The sequence below is a fragment of the Lissotriton helveticus genome, chromosome 5_1, assembly GCF_964261635.1.
Source record: "Lissotriton helveticus chromosome 5_1, aLisHel1.1, whole genome shotgun sequence".
Taxonomy (NCBI): Eukaryota; Metazoa; Chordata; class Amphibia; order Caudata; family Salamandridae; genus Lissotriton; species Lissotriton helveticus.
The window spans coordinates 414825329-414838407 of NC_136065.1; positions in this window are offsets into that span (position 1 = coordinate 414825329).

The following is a 13079-nucleotide window of genomic DNA, read 5'->3' on the forward strand; positions in this document are numbered from 1 at the left end:
TTAACATTGCGGCGGGTGCAGCTTGAAGCTGCACCCGCCGCAATGTTAAATATAGAGGATGTGACCGCCACCCTGGCGGTCACATCCTAATCAGCACGGAGGGAACGCCGCAGCCCCTGCGGACGTTCCCTCCTCCTCAAGGGTGGCGGACGGACGCAAGTCCGTCCGCCATCCTAATCGGCCCCTAAGAGCGCACTGCCTGGTTCTGTAGTACTGTGAATCCTTCAGCACAACTGCTTAGGAAGTCTCTGGCAGATGGACCCTATGCCTGGTACAAATACATAAGTCCCATCCATGATCAGCTCCTCCTCCAGGGTTTTATAAGAACAGTGGTCCTTGGTAAGGAGCTGATATAGATATTCAATCAATATAGACTAGAATCAGTGCTATATTAATACTGCCCAGTGAAATGTAATGAATAACAAGGTTAAGATCTGATACGAACAAATAAAGTGGGACACAAGCCTGTGTCCTACACATTACAAAACATATGCAGTAAACAAAACATTCAGGCAGGACGAAAAAGGCTTGTTTGCAAAGTGAACAATTAAACAAGCAAAATAAAATATGACAACCATTACACTAGAATATCAATTAAGATTGTGTGCACGGTGTTCAATCGAGTCGACGACGTTTAGATCCTTTTACAACAGGAATATTCCAAAGAGCGCAAAGAAGAAAGTCAAGAATGATGACCAGAGATTCAAGAGGAATGTCCCTTAGCTCATGCAGGCTATCTAAGAGGGAGCAAGAGGCATTGTTACAGAACCTACATCTGGGGGAAATACTTAGTCCCCACAAACAAATGAAAATGTCTTAGTTTTCATTTGTCAAGAAAATTGAACCATCAGTAAATAATGAGTGGTAACCTCTATTAATTTGAACGAAGAACCATGATCTATCTGGCCTGAAAAGATCAGGCCATCGTCTGCCATTTAGAATCTTTCTGCAGAAACTGGCTTCTTTCCATGGGGAAAAATAAGAGGGTGTTTGAGGTCAACTGATTGGTAAAGTATAGGTTCCCAGCTTCTGAGTTTCTTTACTGCTGCTGCCCTTGTTCCCATTTTGTCAACGTCCATGCCTCCTCCTAATAAGCAAGGCCAGTCAAACAATGTATCAGTCCCATCCATGCTAGATGTTTTTGCAGGAGTATGGGTAGACATGCTGTGATGTCTTAAAGGCCAAAGTAAAAGCCTGATTGAAGGATGCCAACACTTACTGGGGCCCGCATGAAAATTGTGGGCAGATTTACAAGCCCCTTGCACCTCTTTTACGCCGCCGTTGTGTCACTTTTGTGACGCAGCGGCGGCGCAAAAGATGCACCATGGTGCGGGGTATTTACAACGTGACACATCTGGGAGATGCGTCACGTTGTAAAGCCCTGCCCCAAAAGGAGGCGATCCTACGCAGGGGGGGCGTTACGGCGCAGGAACGCCTCCTAAACGTGGCTGAGTGAAATCTACAAGATTTCACTCAGTCACTTTTGCGCCAATGTGCATCTGTGCCGTTTTTGCCCGATGATGCGCGACATTGTAAATGCGGCACACCAATGGTGTCGGAGCCACGGCGCACAATAAGTGGCGCATCCCTGCTAATATGCAGAGAAGCGCCACTTATTGTAAATCTGCCCCTGTGACTTTTGCAATGCCTTTGAATGTAAGATCTCCATTTTCGCCATTGCTTCATGACCATAAATGATGTGGCGTATGTGTTCACTTGTGATAGGACACATCCCACTTTCAGTTAGTAAAAACAATGAAAGTTGCTGGTGCCCTGCTTTTAGCACACATAAGGTGTCACAGCTCCCATGACTGCTGCAACCAATTCTGCACTTGAGAAAGTGACACAGTTGGTGTAAACGTAAGGATAACAAACAATTCCGTGAACCATGATTAGCTGATTAATTAGTCGTTTCCAAACGAAAATTATGACTTTCACAAAGCCTTGCACCGTAAATTTCCAATTTTCACCATCAGTTCCTGTGCATAAATGATCTTGTCGAACCTTTCGATCACAGTGGTTTGCTTTCCTGTTTCTATAAGTCGCACAGTAAAAGTTGATAGCTCTCTCCACACATCCAATTTCACAATTCACGTGACACATTTCTGCTTCAACCATCTCTTGCAAGAGAGAAAGCTGCACATTTGACATGAATATAAGAAAAACAGGAAAGTGCATGAGCTACTAGTAGGCCCAATAATGGCCATGCGTCCACACGAATAGCAAGATATTTTTTTCACAATCCTTTTCACCACAAGATCTCCATTTTACTTATCTGGTCATGGGTACAAGGGATCCTGTGTACCTTTTCCATGCAACATCCTCTTGAGACTTCCGGTTAGTCGCAGAGTGAACATTGCTAGCTCAGCACATGTGCACACATTCAGTTTCACTGCGCCTGCAACACATATCAGTTGAACCAAGGACCCCGTTTTCCGCGCCTGCCACATCAAAAGGGACCTGTTTTGTTTCCTTTAGGTGTCTTGCGCGCATACATTAACTTGACATCTCTTCCAATTAGGGCTTCTTTTGCTAACGGCAATGCTTAGAAACACAAAGAGGTATTTACCGCCCCGTGTTTCTGCACTTTGTTGTCATACAAAAATATCGTAATGCCGAGATATTTCTAGTTAATATATTTTCTAAAGGCGTCGGAAAAAACGCCCAGAAAAATCCCTTAACTCTCCAATAAGAGAAAGCTATGCGGCTGTCTTAAAAGTTAGGAAAAGGGAACTTAGAGCAACTATGAATAGACCAATAAGCTAAGTAAGATTATGGTTGCTTGCTAAATGGCATGTTCACACTGACCTACTAGGTGGGCACACAAAGGAAGATGATATTAAAAATGAATAACTGCACTAGATTAAAGAGAATATGCCTGGACCTTCGGTGCTGTGCAGTTGTGATATAATAAGACTAAAAAAGTAGATTTTCTTGCGGTTAATATATTAATTTGTGTATTTAAAAGTGAATGGAAACACATTTACAATCAATTAAAGAACCGAGTTTGGAATACTTCTTCTATTAAATGTGTTAGGACGAAAAGTAATAGAATGGCTCTGTCCCTAAAGTGGGTAGCTAGATCTAGAATGTGTTTAATGAGAAGGGAAAAATAAATAATTCAAGAGTACAAATGGCTTTACCTCAGTAAAATATTCAAGAAATCAAAATGGAAAATAATAGGGAAGTCTAGGTCAGCACCTTCAAGAAAGAGGAAAACCTTTAACATAATAAGAAATGACAATTTCTAACTATCAATTGAGTGCCAGCAAAGCTAGAATGTATAGCTTTTCAGAGGAAGCAAATCTATGAAGAGCTATGTTTAATTCTTCTGAAGGGAGAAAAGGAAGTGATAGGAAGAGAGGTGAGCTTACACGAATTGAAAAAGGGGTGCAAATGTGTGATTCTCCGTTAATTAATCTCCTAAGGAGTCGTAGAGTAGTTAAATAGAAGGTTCAACTTTATCAACAATAGTGGCACAACATTAAATTCAGAGAAACGTTGTGTTATTTCAGCAAAAAATACTATTCATGTACAATGAACCCATTTACAAAAGCAGAGACTTTGTTGTCACGTTTCAGGAAGGAGGCACAATAGGTCTAAAAAATGTATGATAGCTCTAAGATGCAGGGTTATAGCATGGATTGTCAGCAAAAATGCCCCTGTCAATACGGAAGTACTCATGTACAGACATGGAGAATATCAGCGCATGATCTATGAGAAGATCTATTGGAATATAGAAGATTGTTTTTAGAAATTTGAAGACTGGTAAGTCTCAATTCAATTATATTTTATAAAGAGTGTGAAATCTGCATTTTTTGTTTTTTGTTTTGTGGTGTGAGTCTGGGTAGGCATTTTTTAGTTAACACAAAGAGATTATGGACGGAGCGCTGAAACTCTAAACTTAGACCAAATGTCTCAACTTATGACTTTGGGTATTCACAAAGGACATTTACGAGTACTATCTTTATGTTCGTACTCAGGGCGGAGATTCGTCCCAAGTACTTGTAACTCCCCTTTGTAAATTCCCAATCCCATAAACTTAGACGTTTGGTCTAAGTTTGAACCAAATATCTAAGTTTACCTTTGTGAATCAGGCCCTGTGTGTGTCAAGAGTGTGCACCAAATAAAAAGAATGTGGTTCCGTCGGAGCGCCTAAATATTATTTTAGCAAATCAAACCGAGGTTAACATCAGAGGTACTCTCAGCCTTTTGCTTCTAATGAAAAACAACAGATTCTGCATAATAATGAGCACCAAGCTTCACGAGTTCTCCCTTGTGTCGCATTTATGGTCCTTGTTTATTAAAAATTCATATAACATATACTGTACAAGGATTATTGTTTTTTGACAAACGGATTCCCTGTTTTTAATTTGTTTGGACATTGATTGTACTTTTGAAAAAAGTCCTGATACATTTGCATGCATTGCAATTACTATGTATATGTAAATTGTAACATGGACAATTGATGAGAAGTCTAGGAGCTACCCGTTATATTATAACTAGCAGGTGGCAACATCAGGCTTCAACTAGAGCTTGAACTGTGCATAACATCTCTTCTAACAGAGCAAAAAGAGTCCATCTGGAGCAAAGTGGAGTAATTTGTTAGCCAAACCTGAAAGTATGTACAGTCGTTAGGAGGGATATGAAAGCATTACCCTTCCTTACCAGGAGTTACAATGTAATATATCAAAGAACTGAGACCACAACTGTGGTCGCACACCACTGATCTGATTCGTTATGTAATGTTATGTTATGTTATCTTATGTATTGTTATGTTATGTGACGATACGTTACGTTATGATACGTTATGTTAAAAAGCATAGCATACAATCTGCCATTGATACAGAATCACAGTGGTTTTGGTAGCTCAGAGATGACTTTTGGAATGAATCAGGGTTTCCCTTCACATATCACAGTCAGATTCAGCTTGTGAAGGAGTGCTTTCAGGAGCGGGAATGGGTATTCATATGTCATTGGCAGGTAAATGTGTCAACCTCAATGAGTTCTGGGTGAATGATTTTGGACTCTTATAGGTGTTGCCAAAAGGATATTGTATATCATTTAATAATCTTCTAGAAAGGTATGCACACCAATTGCCTGGCAAAGTATTTGTGTACCATTGCTCTGTCATTCCAGATGTGTCCATGGATGCATTAGATGTCTATTAAGAGTTCTGCCAATGTTTTGGGTTGTGTGGTAGGGCATGTCTTGGTAGAGTTTCTTCTGTTGTGCGGGTGGTGGGACTCAATTAAATGGTATGTCTCTGCTGTGCTTGATGTGAAGGCACAAGCCTGTTTAGTGTGTACTGGTGAATGCTGTGTATGCTTTGCGTAATTAGTGATGCTGGTAAACAGCCATTACAACGCAACTGTTTCTTCGCATTCTTTTACAACACATTTGTTACTACGCATGCGCTGTAATAATGCGTAGACTTTTCTACGCATGTTATTACTTCGCATGCGCTGTTACTACACATGCGTTGTAAAAGAATGCGAAGAAACAGTCCTGGGCGCAAGATGGCGAGAAGCTCTGGTGAGGACCGGGGCGCAAGATGGCGGGGAGATGGCTGCTCCCAGATTTTGAGGCAGGAATGGGTGATTGCAGCGATGACGGGAGAGGAGGCAGCGATGACGGCAGTGAGGAGTGGAGAACAGCAGCCGAGGACAAGGGACGTGCACTGAGGAGAGAGAGGTAAGAGGGGCTAAGATTTGTGTTTGGGGAGTAGTGTGGGTTGTGCAGTGTAGTGTTTGTGTGTAGGGACCGGAGAGGGGGAGGGTCGTGCAGGGATAGTGTTATAGGGTTTAGGATAGTGTTGTAGTGTATGTGGAGTGTAGGGGGTAGTGTTTTAGGGTTTAGGGTAGTGCTGTGGTGTATGTGTAGTGTAGGGGGTAGTGTTTTAGGGTTTAGGGTAGTGTTGTAGTGTATATGTAGTGTAGGGGGTATGTTTTAGGGTTTACGGTAGTGCTGTGCTGTATGTGTACTGTAGGAGTAGTGTTTTAGGGTTTGGGGTAATGTTGTAGTGTATGTGTAGTGTAGGATAGTGTTTTAGGGTTTAGGGTAGTGTTGTAGTGTATGTGTAGTGTAGGGTAGTGTTTTAGGGTTTAGGGTAGTGTTGTAGTGTATGTGTAGTGTAGGGTAGTGTTGTAGTATATGTGTAGTGTAGGGGTAGTGTTTTAGGGTTTAGGGTAGTGTTGTAGTGTATGTGTAGTGTAGTGTTTTAGGGTTTAGGGTAGTGTTGTAGTGTATGTGTAGTGTAGGGTAGTGTTTTAGGGTAGTGTTGTAGTGTTTGTGTAGTGTAGGATAGTGTTTTAGGGTTTAGGGTAGTGTTGTAGTCTATGTGTAGTGTAGGGTAGTGTTTTTGGGTTTAGGGTAGTGTATGTGTATTGTAGGGTAGTGTTTTAGGGTTTAGGGTAGTGTTGTAGTGTATGTCTAGTCTAGGGTAGTGTTTTAGGGTTAAGAGTAGTGTTGTAGTGTATGTGTAGTGTAGGGGGTAGTGTTTTAGGGTTTAGGGAAGTGTAGGGGGCGTGGAGGGTAGTGTTGGTGTGTAGGGTAAAAAAAGAAAAAAGAATCTGTATGCGTAGTAAAAACCTGCAAAGTAATTTATTGGTAAATAATGCCACTTTAATGGTTTTCTATGATTTTGCGAAGTAATGGCATGCGTTTTAAAATACTGCTAATTAAAGGCATTTGCTTAGTAAAACCTTCGTAGTAAAGGCATGCTAAGTAATGGCATGCTAAGTAACATCATACATTCGTGATGCTCAGTGATGTGGGCATAGACTTAGTCATTGTTCCTCAGGCTCAACAGATTCCTTCCCTGGCTATGTTTCTCTTTAATGGATGATTACACTAAGGAAACTGATCTTGCTTTGATGAAGGGTGTCTTTGAGTGAATTGCTGTTCTCCCATCTCTTACCTGTGAGTCATACACTTCCTCCTTCCGACTCTCCTCAAGGCAATAAATCCAACAGAGTACCAACACTTTTGAATGTAACACTATACATTTTCTAAGCAAACTGGAGCCCCACTGCATTACAAATGTTGAGATAAAGTTTTGAGGTGGTGATGGGGTTTAATTTACTCAAGGGTTAGATCCATGCTACGCTATTGCATTCACATGCTGTCTGGTCCAAGTTAATGTATTCATCCAATTCTAATTCCAGCCAACAAGAAAACTCTGAACCATGAGGAAAGGGACACTTTTGTCTCTCAAGAGCAGTATTCGTCATAAAAGTGGAAAGACTTTCAACATAAATACTGTTAAAGCAATACGTTTCTAATGTATGTGAATATTTACATCCGGAAAGTCATTTCTTTGTTTCATCATTTATGAATTGTAATGTTTTATTTGCCGTGAATCCTCTATTAGTTGTGAAGGCCTATTTTTGAAACAAGAGCCCTGTTTTCCCTTATCTAATATCACTGGTGAAAGCAAGCTTAGTTATTTAGATTCTTGTAGTGTTTATCTTCAATGTACATTGTGATACAGAATGGTTGTTGAGCCTTTACCCATTACAAAGATGACACAAGCCTACCGATGCGCTAATTTCAGGTTCGATCCGCACATCAGGGATTTAAGTGAAATGCAAAAAGTGAGGGGTCTCTGAAAGGGACGTAGCATATTTAATTATGGGCGTGTCTGAAACACCTGAACTACATTCCTGTGATCCATTTTTGCTTTTTGGTACCACCGGACCGGTATTTTGGATGAATATTAAGTATAACCTGATATATAAGCAGACACTAAACCGTTGATATGGACTACCTTAATGTTTTTATTTTTTAGTTTAGAAAGCTTTATTAAACAAAAGTACACAACGTAAAACATCATTACAGAAGTAAATGATACTAGAAGAAATGGAGCAGCAAAGAAAAAAGAACAATATAAACATAAGCCCCTAAAGGGGTAAATGAACTGTACCAAGAGACAAAGCTTTTAAGGGTATTTTATCATAAGGGAACGGGGAAGGAAAAGAAAAAGGAAAAGGGAAAGGGAAAAGGAGGGCAACTTAGAGAACACAATTAATGATTATAATTACCATATAACAATAAGAGAGAAAGAAGGATGGTAAACCAGTCAGGGAGAGCGTTTGGAGAGAAAATCAGTTAAAGGTAACCACAATACATCTTTTTTAATTAATAAGGGTACAGTGGTGGCAAAAGCACGATCAAGTCTGTGATGATGACATAACAAATTCCACCAAGCATTATAAGTAATCTTTGAAGTGTCCTTCCAATTGGTTGTAATTATCTGAAAAGAAATTGCTATGAAAAGATCAATAAATTTATGTACATTACAGGTAACATTCCATATTGGGGAAGACCCACCCAAGAAAATGTGTACGATCTCGAAGGGAACATCAGTAGATAAAATGTTATTAAGTGTAGACCAGATGCGAGATCAAAGTGATTTAACCAAAGGGTAATGAAAAAACATATGTAGAAAATCACTACTGTCACTAGGGCATGTCCAACACTTTTTCGTATCACATAGTTTGAACTTATGTAGATCAGAAAAAGTAAAAAAAAGCCTGTTGTAAAAAAAATAAAAAGTCTGTGTGGTGCTGGAGGAACGGGAAACAGTACGTATTTTGGACCAAATAGTATCCCATTCGTGTAGGGAGAATTCTTGAGCGAGGTCAGCTTCCCATAGAAGCTCAAGTTTGGATTTGAGCCTTTCAGAGGTGGGGTGAGAGAGCAGTTTGTAAATGGCAGATGCTCTAGAGGGAATAGTAAAATCTGGTGGAGGCATGAGAGGGGAAATAGCAGTGGGAGGAAGGGTATCCTGAAAGATAAGGGAAGGAAGGATATGAGTAAGTGAGAGAAAATGGGGTAAGTGTGTGTTTGAGAGGTTGAAGGAGTTACGTAAATCTTGGAAAGTTCGTAAAGAGTTGTTTATGAGCAAATGGTCATAAGTGAATATACCTTTATCAATCCGTTCTTTCTGGAAAAGTGCTCTGTTTTTGATCTTGAGGAATTTATTGCACCAGATCGGAGTCAACAAGTGAAGATTAGTGGGCGATAAGAAAAAGCCGAAAAGTGAAAGCACTAATGCTTTAGAGTGTTTAAATATCGGAGTAATGAATCTCTGTGGAGGTTGAGATAAGCGAGTAGCAGTAAGGAGCAAAAAGGGAGCAAGTTGTGCGAGTTCTATAGAGCTCCAGGCTGTTAAAGGGGGAGAAGATGAATCTGTAAGAAAGGATGTACGACATTACAACGCATGCTTTTACATCGCATACTTTTACAATGCGGTTTTTACATCGCATACCATTACAACGCATAGTGCTTTTGGGTGTTGGATAGTGAATAGTTTAATTTACTATTCCAACTCCAGTCCCCGTGGATAGTAGGGAAGGTTATTGGATAGTAAATTAACCTATTCCCTATCCTAGAGCGCCCCCCAGCGCAATGCGTTGTAATGGTATGCGTTGTAACAGTTGCGATGTAAAGGCACTGCGTGGTAAAAATTGCGTTGTAAGTGATGTTTCCCGTAAGAAAAGACCAGATTTGTTTTAGAGTAAAGGCTGAATGAAAACGAGAAATATTGGGAAAGTTGACCCCACCCAAATTCTTGGGTTACTGGAGGCGAGAAAGAGAAACCCTAGCTTTGTGATTGTTCCATAAAAATTTTGTTAGGAGGCGGATTAACGGTTTTAAAAAATAATGTGGAAGGGAAATAGGAAGCATAGAAAGATAGAAATTGACATTAGGAAGTAACATCATTTTAACAGTTGCTGATCTACCCCACCAGGATAGAAAAAGGGGGGACCAACTCTCGATAAGTGAAGAGATTTTCTTGATTATGTCCTTGTGATTAATTTTAATAGTTTCTCGAATGGTATTAGCATACAAAATACCTAAACATTTAACATGCGCGGGATTCCATTCAAAACCAGATCCCTCAAACATATGAGAAAGACAGAATTTATTAAGGGGGAGAACCTCAGATTTATCAATATTCAACTTATATCCAGAAACCAAAGAATAATCGTGAAGTAAAGAGAAAAGTGCAGGTAAAGAAACAGATAGATTGGAAATGTAAAGTAAAATGTCATCTGCATAAGCAGTAAACTTGATTTCAACTTTCTGGTATACAAATCCGGGGTATGAGGAGGAGCGTCTTATTTTTTCCAAGAAAGGTTCTAATGCAAGAATAAAAAGGAGAGGGGAAAGGGGACAACCTTGCCTGGTCCCTCTGTGAAGGGAAAAGTATCTTGATTGCGCTCCATTGACCCAAATAGAAGTCATAGGAGCAGAGGATAATAGCTGAATGTACTTAACAATGTGCGGACTGAATCCATGCCATCTGAGTGCTCCGAACATAAATCTCCAATTGACCCAATCAAAAGCTTTTCCAGCATCTAAAGTGATGGCTGCAACAGGCGAATCCATTTTAGCAGCAAGATGTATGATGTTGAGAAGAGTTCTTGAATTATCTGTAATGGACCTACCCTTGACGAAACCGGATTGATAAATGTTAACTAAATCAGGGATTACTTTGTTAATACGAATATCTAGAATTTTGCATATATTTTACAATCTGTGTTGATAAGAGAAATGGGAGGGTAGTTTTTTCAAAGGGAAGGGTCCTTATCTTTTTTAGGAAGTAGGCAAAGCATTGCCTGCGCAAAGGAGCCTCTAGATTCGCCAGTGGCAAGGAAATGATTAATTAAGGTAAGAAGATGTGGAACTAAGACAGTCTTAAAATGAAGGTAGAAGCGCACAGTAAAACCATCCGGGCCGGGTGTTTTATCCTTGGGAAGAAGAGTAATAGCAGCAATTAGTTCCTTTGCTGAAATAGGAACGTCAAGAGAGGAAAGATCTACATGCTTATCAAGACAATGAGGAATACATTGAAAAAAAGAGTCAATTTGCTCAGGAGAAGGATTAGGGGCTAGATGTAGGTAAATCAGATTTACCACTTCATAAATACAGAATTTTACCGATTCAGTATTCATGAATCGGCAAATCTGATGTAGGTATTCATTCGGCAACAAATACAGAATCGGTATGATTCGGTATTTACCGATTCTGTAATTACAGAATCGGTATTTGCCATTGATTCCTATGGGCCTTGAAGCCCATAGGAATCAATGCCAAATACCGATAATTACAGAATCGGTAAAATACCGAATTGCCAAGGGGGACAGGGTGTCACTTTGACACCCTGTAGCACCCCAGTTTTTGCCTTGTGTGCAATATGACACACAGACATGCCCTTAGGGCATGTCTGTGTGTCACATGGCATAGGTGTACAGGCATAGATGTGCATGTACACTGGAATTCGGTGTTTTACCACCCAATAGGATTGGGTGGTAAATACCGACTCCTTAAGGGCCTGTGGCACTCTTAGAAGTGCCAGCTACATCTGGAATTACAGAATCGGTATATTTACCGATTCGGTAATTTACCGAATCGGTAATTTTACCGAATCTGTAAATATACCGATTCTGTCATTTTCAGCCCCCTACATAGCAAAACCGAAATATCGGTCGGTAACGGCCGAAATCGGCCATTACCGACCGGTATTAGGGCTCCTACATCTGGCCCTAGATTCTGGAGTGTAAAGGGAAGAATAATATTGAACAAAGCAGTCAAGAATGTTAGCATCAGTGGATTGAGAAACACCCTGAGAATCTTTAATGGCAACAATCTTGGACTTTTGTTTTTTAATCTTAAGATAATTCGCAAGAGATTTGCCTGCTTTATAGTCCACCATACATTTTAGCGTTAAATTTAAGGAGTTGATTAGAGGCGGAATCCCAGGAGCGCTTATTAAATTGCATTTTCGCTTTGATGAGAGACAATAATGTGTCAGGTAAATTAGTGGTAAAATAAAGGTGTTCAAGTTTCTTAATTTCTTGGAGGATTTGAGAAGATTGACTGAAGGACTTTTTTTTCTTTCAGGATACAAAGTCTATAATGCAGCCTCTAGCAGCAGTTTTCAAAGGCGTCCCAAATAAAGTGAAAGTCTGAGGCAGAATTTAGATTGTTATGAAAAAATTCATCCATAATGAGCGTAAAGTGATCAGTGAATAGGGGATCAAGAAGTAGTGAATTTTGGAAATGCCAGCGGTGAGAAGTAGAAATGGGTGAGGGATAATCCATGTCTAAGATGACGGGGCGTGGTCTGAAATAAGGATAGACCCTATTTCAGAATTAGTCATAAATTGAAAGGCATGGTGTGAAAGAAAAATGTAATCAATACGGGAGTGTGATGCATGCACTGGAGAAAAAAAGGAGAACTCAAGGGAGTCGGGATGGGATATTCTCCATGAATCTATAAGGCCTCTGGAGGAGATGGATGTGTGAAATGATTTTTGCATTTTATTAGGGACATATTGTGCTTTTGATTTACGATCCAGAAAAGGATCCATGAGTTGGTTGCAATCACCACCGACTATCAAGTCCTCAATCACATGAGAGGAGAGGAATGAAGAAAAATCATTCCAAAAATTTAAATCAATACCATTAGGGTCATATACATTACAAAAAGAAAGATGAACATTATTAACAATACTATCTAGAAACAACCATCTACCATTAGAATCATGAATTTCATTTTGTATTTGAACAGATAACGACTTATGAAATAAAATGACAACACTATTTTTGTTATTAACTGCAGAGGAGCAGTAGGCTTGTCCCACCCACTGCTTTCGCAAGGGGGAAATATCTTTTGAGGTGAGATGTGATTCCTGCAGGAAATCAATCTGATATTTCAAATAAGCCAAATGAGACAGAACACGTTGCTTTTTAACAGGATTTCTAACACCTTTAACATTCCATGATATGAGACGAAGACCACTCATAGTAAGAAGAGAAAAAGAAATAGGAAAATGAGCATGAACCAATTAAGTAGGAAAAGAAGAAAATAGAAAAAGTTTAAGTGAATATAAAATGGAGAAAATACAAAGTATCAAAGGGAGAGAAAGATAATAGTTGAGACCACCACAGTTGCAAGACCCAAAACAGAACAGAAATGCAGTAGAAAGATATATAGCAAAGTATAGAGAAAAAAGAAAAGAGTAATAAAAGGTAGGGAAATAAACCGTTGCTAAGAAGAAAGAAATATA